The sequence below is a fragment of the Poecilia formosa genome, unplaced genomic scaffold, assembly GCF_000485575.1.
Source record: "Poecilia formosa unplaced genomic scaffold, Poecilia_formosa-5.1.2 Scaffold13, whole genome shotgun sequence".
Taxonomy (NCBI): Eukaryota; Metazoa; Chordata; class Actinopteri; order Cyprinodontiformes; family Poeciliidae; genus Poecilia; species Poecilia formosa.
The window spans coordinates 2723387-2734693 of record NW_006799952.1 but is presented as its reverse complement, the minus strand read 5'-3'; the positions used below and the strand labels follow the sequence as shown (position 1 = coordinate 2734693).

At 36.6% G+C, this 11307-nt stretch overlaps 1 long non-coding RNA gene across 1 annotated transcript; it reads right to left on the bottom strand.

The window, feature by feature from the left end:
• Positions 1–433: 433 nt before the first annotated feature.
• LOC107835570 (uncharacterized) lies at positions 434–3078 on the bottom strand. The gene is made up of 3 exons (XR_001661367.1): positions 2836–3078; positions 749–902; positions 434–583 (listed from the first exon to the last, which is right to left on the bottom strand). It is a non-coding gene; the product is annotated as an uncharacterized LOC107835570 (long non-coding RNA).
• Positions 3079–11307: the final 8229 nt, after the last annotated feature.

Here is an 11307-nt window from a genome sequence, read left to right as displayed (position 1 = left end):
ATTTGAGAATTTACAGATACTCATACCTGACTGAGGTTGAGCTGATTTTCAAAGAAGAATGAGAGAAAATATAATCTTCTAGATATGCAAAGCTAGCAGACACATAGCCTAAAGATTCACAGCTGTAGTCGCAGTGAAATGTGGGTTCCACAAGTACATGCCACACTTTTCAGATTGTATTTGTTAAATAATAAAATTAAAAAAAATAGAAGGAAATCCTTGTTTCCTCCATTTCATAATTGTGCCTCTATGTTCTCCTGGTGTGTTAGAAAAATCTCATTCACTCAGGTTTGTGTTTCAAATGTGACAAAAAAGTGAAGAAGTTGACAATGCTTGAATACTTTTACAAAGCATTTTACAACAAATCTGTAATGCAGCAGACACTGTCTGTATATTCTGATGTTTTACAAAAGGTTGGCACACTCACCAGTGAAACAGCAAAGGCTGAGCAGTGATCCCCAGAAACCTTTGCAAGGCTTGATTCATTCAGTTTAGAGGGACCGATATTCACTGCTGTCCAATTTAGCGATGAGTAGCAAGAGTCATGATTTTTATGGAGGAGACTCTAATGCAGAAGTCCAGTCTGTGTGAGAGAATAAGTTTGAAGGGAACAACAACAAAAAAAAAAGATGATTGGGCTATGCGCATACGATTGTGCATAACCCACACTGTGTAATTAAGTTCAGCAAGTCTCTAGATTAAATCATCCCGGAACCCCACAAATATTATTGACATAAACGGCAATCACCTGATTCAGACGATTGCAGTTCAGCAGTGACAGGGAGAGAGAAAGTACTGTCTTCTCCGTGGAACATTGTAGGCGCATCTGTGGCTCTGTGTCCATGTGGCCAACCTCTGAGCTTAGAGGTAATTGAAACAGATGGGGGAGTTGAGCAGAAACCCTGAGGGCAACAGCAATAAAAGCAGAGAAGCGGTAGATAGCATGTTGAGCCAATAAATTTAAGATCTGTTGACTTTTCACAGTGCAGACAAACAAAAGCTGTGCACCAACTGCTATAACTTAATGTAATGTCTGAAGAGTTAAATATGTTGTAATGTTTCTACTTGTTTTAAAAACACCTGATTCAGATTTTCTAATAAACTACAGATAGAGGAGGTGTTGACGGTTGTGTTTTTCCTGTGTTTTGAAGTTTCAAGCTGCAGCTGAACACATGATGCACATGCGAGAAAGACAGCAGCTAAAGATGAAGAATTTAAGACCATGGAAGAAAAAGCAGTGGAAGAGAAATCAGTGAAATCATACTGAGAGATCTTTAATCTTTCATTGTTTCACATCGTTAAAAATGTGTAGGTAGAGTTGATTTCAAAGGAACTTCGATCCTGATCTGATCAGCATTACTGTCTGCTGTCTAAAGAAGTTCTGAAACTGAAATAAAATCCTTTCTAACGCAGAGGAAGTTTTTAATACTCTAGAAATCTTTTAATAATTAAGCCTGTGAGAAATACCTTCCACATTCACATAGCTACTGCTATGTCTTCTCTAATCAAACCTGTAGTTGGTTAATGATCAGCAGTTCAGGGGAGTTGTGATTTCTTTCAGTACATAAAAACTGAAAATATTTTAATCTAAACCACTAGTATTTGTTTAAAAAGTCTTTGATAAAAGCATTTCTCTTCTAATTCCTCTCTGTGGAGTTGCTGAATGTGATGCTAATGAAATATTTCCACTAAGGATGCTGTTTTTTTTTTTGTTTTTGTTTTTTTCTGTATTTAATGAAAATTATGTAAAACATTATAATATTCAGCACAGGTGGCTGGGTTTAAATGTGTTCGCAGACAAAAATACAGAACTCCTGTCAAAAAATTTAAAGTAAACAGTAAACATGGCCTGCAGAGGAGGATAAACTGCAAGCTGACTGAATTAAAATGCAGGCAATTCCTGCAGTGGCGAGGCAACTTAAATGGTGACTCAAGAGCTTGAAGTACTTTCTTGGTATGCTTTTGTTTGTTGTTCCTTCCTTTCATACTTGTGGGGCCTTATTTTCTTGTTGCTGCAGATTTTTCATGACCTTTCACATCCCAATTGTTGGTGACATTCAAAAAGTATGAAATAGTCCTTGTGTAGAGGTTTTCTAAAGACTTCATTTGTGAGAACTACTCCTCTCTTAATGTGTACTAAATACTCTAAAAACAGTTATCTGGTTGTCTTTGACATTGTCCCTAGAAAAGCTGATATTATTGTCCACTGAGTTGAAGTGTTTTCTAAAAGCTTTTATGTTTTTGAACTAAAAAAAAAAGCCTTTCAGAGCTGAAGAAGTCTTTTGGATGAGAGGTGTAACATCGTTAAGGAATATGGAAAGGTTGTGACATTCTGATGAAATCACTTACGATTGTCCCGTCAAGAATAACTGAGAATCTACACTGATGTACCAACACAGGATGTTCTGTATAATGTGTGTTTCTTATTTAACCCATGTAATCAACAAAGCTCAGTTTAATAGATTTATGTGAAGACATCTCAGAAGAACAGTCTGTTTTACATGTACATGTTTTTTTTTCTAATTTCAAACATAGTAAAATAAACAACATCCATGTTTAAACAATGGCAGTATGTTCATATGTAATTATAATTTATCATATTTCAAGGGGTTTTACAAACTTACTGCAAATCTGGTTTTGAGGTTTTTTTTCTCATAAGCCCAACAAACTATACTGAAAGTATTAACGTTAAATAATTAAATATAAAAAATATTTTTCTCTGAACACTACACTTACTTTTTATAACTTTTTGGGGGAGATTAGTATTAAATAAAAATGTATCACAGAAGTGAAAAAAATAACCATTTTTCGAATTCCTCAGGTTCTCTCTCCTACCTGTGGAGACGGCTCCGAGCCGCAGGAGAAGGTAACAAAGCCGAGTTCCACCGGCGGCTTCGCTTTATAAATATGCATAAACAAAAAAAAACAAATGGTTCTGTCAAAAATACAACAAAACTAAACAAAAAGCGTCAAACTCCTGCTTCCGTGACGAAAGGTCGAGAAGGTCAGTCAAATCCTGGAAGAAAAGCGGTTTTCCACCAGCTTTCTAGTCAAACGCCTGGGGAAAATTGTAGCTGCTGCTTTCAGACTTGACCCAACTCCTCAGCCTGTTCTTGTGTCTGTGTGTTTAGGTGTGTGTGTGTGTGCGTGTGTGTGTGTGTGTTTGCGTGTGTGTGTGTGTAGTAGTTATGTGTGTCGGCCTCTTTTTGTTGCCAATGGTAAAAGGATCCTGGCGTGAAACAATACCTGACCATTCAAAGGGAGATGAACTGACTTAACTGAGTCACGTTGGTCCAAGCCAGAACAGACCAGACAGAGGCAGGGGGAACTGAATGCCTCCTCTGTGAGGGGAAGAAGGAGACCAGCTGTCTGGTCATTAGCTCCCAGTGTGTGATGGTGTGTGCATGTTTCGTCGTGAGGAAAATTCAGAGGCTTTCCTGTAGGGTCAAATTGGGATGATACAGCTGAGGGGGTCTGATGGAGATGAAAGTTGTAAGAGGAAATGGGGTGGTAGATAGGGTGAATGGATCACTTTTTACCTGAATGTAAACTCTCCCTCTCTGCAGAGGTAATCCACACCTGCATGAATTATTGAGGAATGGTCTGTGTGTGTGCTCGAGAGGATTCTAGACACTGTTTTTTATTTTTTATATTTTTTTTTAACAGTCTGCCTGTCTTCCTTCTCAAAAATCAGTAAGATTCACTTTTTCTGGTTGGCAGTTTCTCAACAAGAAAATTGATCATTTACAGGCGATAATTACTTCCCTGAAGTTATTGCTTTGTTTGGTTCCCACATTTACATATGCTTGCCCGAACGGCCTGTTATTCTTCTCACTGTTCCACCTATGAAGGGCAGCAGCTGTCACTCATGTCAATGAGCTTTCTGGGTATTTAACAGTCAGCGAGTAAATCCACTCCAGCCTCAAATTGATCTCATCTCAAACAGTGCCCAAAAAGACAAAAAGACAATTTACATATTCATAGTGAAGCAGAACAATGCTGACTAAATTTGACAAGGGTGACCTTGAAGGAAAGCTGCAGCTCATTTCAGGTGATCAGTGTCAAGTGGTGTACATGCAAACTGCGCAACATGTCCCGTCGGCCCAGATCAGGCTAAAGGGAAATGTGGTAAAAAACTGCAGACGCCACATGCAGGATTCTTCAACCGTCAAACATTTATACTTTTCTGATTGCTTAATTTTAATTTGGTTAACCAATCATCAACAAGAAGTTCCATCATAAATATTCATATTAAAGGTTTACACATGTACGTGTACACCTGGGTGAAGGTCTTTTCTGTATGTTTTTTTATTTTTTATTTTTACCATTATTTAAAATTAGGTCCTCGTCAACATCTTTAGGCAAACAGGATGTGCAAATGTCATAACTTATACAGGCAGAAAAAATGATTAGAGATGTTTTTCTTTCTCTAATTGATACACAGTTCTCTTATTTTGGAGGTTGCAGGGGGCTATTCGCATGAAATTCCTAAAAATAATAAAAAATAGTCCACAAAGCATGCATAGTTAAGTGGAATGAGATGAGGAATAAATATAAATATTTAAAAAATATGTAAAACCAACAAACAAACATATAAAGTAATTTATATTAAAGTACTAAGAAAGTAAGTCTGTGGTCTTTCAGTGGCAGTTAATTGTGACCTTATTCGCATTATCTGACTCTCTGCAGAAATGTTTCACAGGAAGCATCTCATGATGAGTAAAAAGTGAAAATGCCTCCCAAGACTTCTGCAGTGCAGCTGGCATTGATTAGAGATTACACAGTGATGTAAAGCACTGGACCAAACTGGCCTCCATGAATCCTCATCAGCTCACCAGAGTCCACAGCTAAAAGCAAAAAAACATGAGAAATCTGTGCAAAGTTTGCTGCAGAACATCTGGACAAGCCAGAACTACCAATACACAGGCCAGCGAGGATAAAACTGAACTCTTTGGATGTTTTTACTCAAACCAAGTTTGGAAGAGAAGTAGCACTTCAAAAACACCCCACCAGCAGTGAAGTTGGAAGGTGAGAAAGTTATGGCATAGAGCTGTTTTTAGTCATACAGCACTAGCAGACTTCAAGGAAATGAGTGGAGAAATTTAATGGCACGTTCTTAAGACCTTGAAGATGAAGTGAGGTTAAATTTTCCATCCAGTTACCTCAAAGGCAGATACAAATAACAAAATGTCTTATTAAATTCAGAAGCTTCACCAGCTTCTGAATTTCTTTAGATCTTTTACAGTACTCTTCATCTGTTTTTCTTTTGACTTTGGACTGCTTTCTGATTCATTTTCAATCCAGTCCTTGAACCTGACCATAACTCCATATGTGGCAGCTGTTTCTTCAAAAAAAAAAAAAAAAAAAAAAAAAATCTGGAGTATAAATTTGAAGGATAAAAAAAAGAAGCATGAAAAGGTTGAAAAAAACCTGAACTCTTGTGTTTAAACAACACGGGGAAAAAATCAGCGAAGACCTGATTTACTAACAAGGTTTCAGATAAACCTGCTCAGAGGAATTTACACATACCTTCACAACACTTGAAAATTTTTCACAATGTGCTCATTTTTCTGCAGTTCAATCATAAATCAGACCAACATCCTGACTAGTTTGTTAATAAGAAACTTACAGACATATAAAGAAGGAAGAAAAGTAATTGCACAACTGGGTTCAAACTAGGTCAAGAAGTACCTGAGGATTTTTTTTTAAAGGTTTCATAACCAAAGTGACTTCTGTTGAACCAAATGGATGAGCCTAAGGCTGGATCACTAATGGTTCACCGTTTACAGTGGAGTTTCAGCAGCATGGCGGAGTGGGAAAAACCACTGGCTGCCATTTTCAAACATGAGCCGGTCTATCTCTGCAGCTAAAGGAGAATTCAGCAGCATCCAATTAGCCTGCAATCTTTATTCAAGACAATGCTCCATTACAGGCAATTATTCTACTTTTTAACTAGGGGAGAACTTGGCCTCAGAGTTGAGTGAATAATGACTTGGGCTCTTTCTTTGGCTTGCCTAAATTGTGCTGGGCACTTTGTGGGTCTTTCTCAAATGTGAGATTTACAATGGGGAAGGACAATACACCTCTACAGAGAGCGACCACAGCTGCCCAGAGAGTTTCTGGGCAGCTGTGGTCGCTGCGTCAACAAAAGTTGATCACTAACGACTCAGGAAGCACACAGTCGGTGGATAGCTTTTTGAGTTTTATTGGTCATTTTCTTGAACGAATAAAGTGAGAGATGCTTTTTTTTATAATTTTGCTATTCCTCAAAATATGTATTCATATTTGTTTGACAAAAAAACAACATAGCTTCATTAAAAAAACACTTTTACAGGTTACAGATTTATTCTGTTTTTGCTTTTCTTACAAATATTTCAAAACATCTTAATTTAAGGCAAATACATAATGCAGTCTTCATCATTTGGAAACTTTTTTGTATGCACTCCAATTATGTTTGTCTACTTTAAGTGACAAACATAACTGGAAGAAATCTGTAAAGAGGCAAATACTTTTCCACACCACAACATAAACAGGATGGCACAGTTGTTGTGCTATGCAAATTTTTATTTCTAAATAAAGATTGTCTTTGCCAAATATTAAAGTTATAAATTCAATTTTCACAGTAAGACTGAACCACAGGAGTGCAATCACCCTAATAATTAAGCAAGCCCCATGTACATGAGATGTTACATGAGAAAAGCTAAAAAAGAAAAATGCATCAGACTCTATCTGAAAATAGGTCATGCTCTTTCAAATCTACACCATTTTAATACTTCTATCCAAGTTTTCACTGGTATAGAAAACACAGAGTTTTCAGTGTTTTAATTGCTGCTGCGTCTGCTTGGCTTTTTTGAAAAGTGTCAGATAAGTGCAAAAAATATATTTCATTTATTCATTTACGTATTTCTGCTGTCCCTTTCACCGTTCGGTTTTGAAAATTGCACGGCAAGTCCAAATCGAAGACATTTATGTTCACAGGAATTATCTTAGAGCAGTTGGAGCAGCTGAGTCAATTCACAAAATGTGAAATGGACAACACTTTAAAGATCTATGAGACAAATGAAAAGCAGTTCCAGCACTGAAAGATGGACAGTGTGTGGAAAGAAAAGGAATAGGTTTTATCGAGCGTGACACAGAGAAATGGGATCTGGGTTTGTGGGCACTGGAGTGGTAATTGATTCAAGAGGCAAGATTTGCTTGGAGGCCGACCCCGGGAACGCCGTCGTATCAGAACAGATATGCAGCATGATAGCCTAAATACCCATTTAACAAAGAGAGAGATTAGGCTCTGTAAGGACTCCTCTAAGTGATGTATCTAATGGATTGGCATGCAAACTTTGTTTCAAGACTGTAATTAGAAACTTTATACCGGCTTATGTTCATATCATCTCCTTTTACTGAGTGATTTTTATGTGATTAAATCTAAACAGCGCTGCAGTTGGATATAAAGTGGAAAATTATGTTTTTCTCCACGAGCGAAGTCAGAGAAGACACTCTATGCAGTAAGAATATTCAAAAGCAACAAATTAAAGCACTGTATAGAACCAAGCCAGCATGCAGAATCGTATATAAAAGTATGTTGAGAGAAAATTTTCATTAATATTCTATTATCTGTAAAGTCCGATTAGCATCGTTTTTATTTGAACTCACCTGATTGTTGAACATTTCTAAACATTAACAGAGGCTGCTTTAGAAAGGGTGCAAGGACGAGGACGCTGTCAAATTAACACAAACAACATAGTTTTGCAGCTTTTTTAGCTGAAACTATGCAAATTGCTTTAAAATGTGATTAGAGGAACATTATTTTCATTTGAATGTCTCATAAATCATCATGCATTATGTGTTAGTATGATGTTTGAACGCTGCACAACTGAATTGATAAAAAAAAATACTGTCTCTGTTTGCATCTACTAAACTAAATCTATTAAACTAAAGCACCACAAACCATCAAAAGAACAATCATAGCATGATGTATTCTTATAACAGCACTGGAGAAGTATAATTCATTTGACATAATTCATTAAAAGCTGCAGCTTTGTCTTAATATGTTTAGACCTTAAAATTTGTTCTTTTTCTTTTCATAACTGTTTATTCTCTATTTGACTTCATCCCAGTTTTTTTCAATTTCTTCAACTGTAGTACTTCAATTTGCTCAGTTTTGCTTGTCATATGGAAACGCAACAATACTATTGTTATGCATCACTGCATTGTTCCTCACATTATTAAGCACACAGTTGAAAAAAATGATACTACAAAATGTTCTTATTAAAAATAGCAATTGGCAACACTTGAACTACTCAACAAATAAATTAAACATATCTCTCTGCAGGCTACATACCTTAAATACATAACGACTTATTGCATAAAGACTCTTGGCTTTTTATTAACATATTATCTGGTCCTAACTTTATCAGATCCCCCTCGTACTCAGAATGAGCTGCAGAGGAAGTTACATCTCCTGACAGTCGATCTAGATAAACCCTCAATCATGAAGTCAGCTCAGGCTTTTAGCTTTAACACTGTAGCAGGAAAGTCATTAGGAGGGATCTACCCCAGGACTGAAACCTTGGAAAGGCTTGACTGATTTCTTTACAACTTCTGCAGAAGACGCTTTACTGTTTACGCCTGTTAAAATTCAGTTTGTTGTTGCGTGATGAATAATTTGTGTTGCGATGTGTTGCACACATTTCCACATCCCTTTAATGTTTCGTACCTGTAAAATCTTTTTTTTTTTTTGTCATTTTGAGTAAAAGACTGAAACAAAGTAGTGCATAAAAGACTAAGATTATACTGAATTTGGCATGGATTTAACTTCATCTTCCTTAGTCACTACTTTGTGGAAGTAACCTTTATGCAGTAGAACCACCTTTGAATGCAATGACAGCTGCAAGACTTTTGTGACTTAACTCTACCAGATGAGCAGAGACTGTCACCTAATTATTTTTTTTTTAAATGTTTTAATCTCAGTCACATTGTACATTAACACTTGTGACAGATTCTCAGTTAAAGTCTGGACTTTGGATGAGCCATTGAATATCACTATACTTTGATCTAAACCATTTCCTCTCAGTTCTGGCTGTAATGATAAGAGGTTGTGATGGAACCTGTTTATGTTTTTTTTGTTTTTTTGTTGTTTTTTTCCCCCCAGGAACGTTCTCTATTTATTTCCATTAACCTTCATCAGCTCTTTCCAACTTCCCTGTTCTTGCTCAAGAAAAACATCTCCCTAGCATGATGCTGCCACCACAATCTTTCATTGAGTAGATGATGAGTTAATTTCCCCCACATTTATATTATTTTGCAGACCAAAAATGTTTATTTGCCTCTCCTCCGACCAGAGGGAATAGAAGATGTGCCACACTTTTAAGATTCCATTTTGTAAGGATATGGTAAACATGCAAAAGTATGTTTCACTTTGCATTTATGAAGTCCAAACCTTTACTTTAAGGTTTGCAGTTTTCCTGCGACAAAGTGTAGAAAAATTAAGCGGAAACATTTGTGAGGCCCAGGATAACGCTAAGGCCACATATGTGCAGAGAAAGAGAAGGCAACAAAGAGGAAGGCAAAACATGTTCAAAGTCTCATGAAGGTCGGAGAGCTGAGTATGAAAATTTAGGATCAGAAAATGATGACATTTCAAAATCGGAGTCGCAAAATGCTGAAATTTCTCATTTGCTTTGAACAGCAGCCTTTGCATAAAAAAACTGTCTTGGCAGATTATAATGAATTCAGACAGTGCTGTTTACAGACAAAGCAGAATATTTTTATCCCTGAGGACAAACTCAATCCGTCTCAAGGTTAGTTAAAGAATGCACAAAGGGATCAAGATAAAAACTTCACATTTTATCACAAATCAGGCATTTGTGTAACATCAACAATAGCCTTTTGTTAAGCCTATAGCATAATCTATTTCATATCTCCGGTGTAGAAGAAGCTTCAAATTGGGCAAATGTTATCTTGCTTGGAAAAGCCAGCTAATCTCCAGTCATCTCTGTATCTATCTGAAGTCCCTCTTTTGCCATAACAAGAGCAGAGGTGATGTAAGAGTCAGTTTGAGATGGAATAAATCACTTGAAGAAGCAGCTTTGCACTGTTGTGACAGGCGACAGCCGGAGGCTAGTTGAAGGACGGCAATGGGCATGAAGGTGATCCAGCTGCCTCTCTTTATAACATTTCCTTGCCATTGTAGAGAAAAAGGTTACAAAGTTAGGTTTATGATTACTACAGAGAGAGAAGAGGGAGTTTATACAAAAACTGACATACATGCACACATGCTCCCACATTGACTGCCAGTTGTGATTGGCCAGATCGATATTTGACCACAAGAGTTACTATTTGACCACTCTTTCAATTAGAAATGGCCATTCTCAGTACATTTGTTTTATTTACTGGCATGGATATTGGTTTAAAATACAGTCCAAAAAAACCATTCACTGTTGCTGAGGTTTGGGCCTTTCCAAAACTTTGTGTTAGTGCCCAAAATGAGATGCAAATATTTTTAATGTTTTCTTTTCCGGTGTCGCCAGATACATGGTCAGCATAGTGGATTGCTGCAAAGTTAACAACTTGATCCACTGTTACCGCATAATCATTTAGGAGGAGGGATTGCTACAAAGTGTGTCACATGAGGCTGGGTTTCCTTAGTTTAAAAATAAAAAAACTGTTTACCTCTTGGCAATATGTATAGTTTAAAATCTAGGGTTGAAATGGAACGTTGAATCTTTTTGCATGGCTGGAATTAACTATTTATTCTGGATTTGTTTATTTTGTAAACTACTGTCAAACATTTGTTGTGGATCAGAGCCATATAAATAAACTGAACTGAATTGAATTGAATTGAATTGAATTGAATTGAATTGAATTGAATTAAAAAATGAATTGAATTCAAAGACTCACATCGACATCTCCAAACATAGTTAATGCCACAAAATAGTTCCCACCATAAACATTTTTACAGAAGGCGTTTTGTTTATCTATGTGAGCTAATGCATTTTTTTTTTATCATTTCCATTTTAAAGCAGATTTTTCCTTTTTGCTCCACACTCTCTCATGATGATGTAAAAAAATGCCTAAGTGTGGTTAGATACCTTTCTGCAAGCTGCACCTGAACCGTTTGAGTTTTGTTGCCAGCAAAATGCTTCCGGCATTCTTCTGGGTGGATACTTTACCTCATCATTCAACTAGTTTTCTGACACACATCTGGCTTTTAAATCAAATCTTTCAATTTTCAAAAAGGCTGAAGTCGGGGTTTTGGGAAGAATATTCTAGAAATTCAATGTCAACATACACTATTGATTTTTAAAAAAT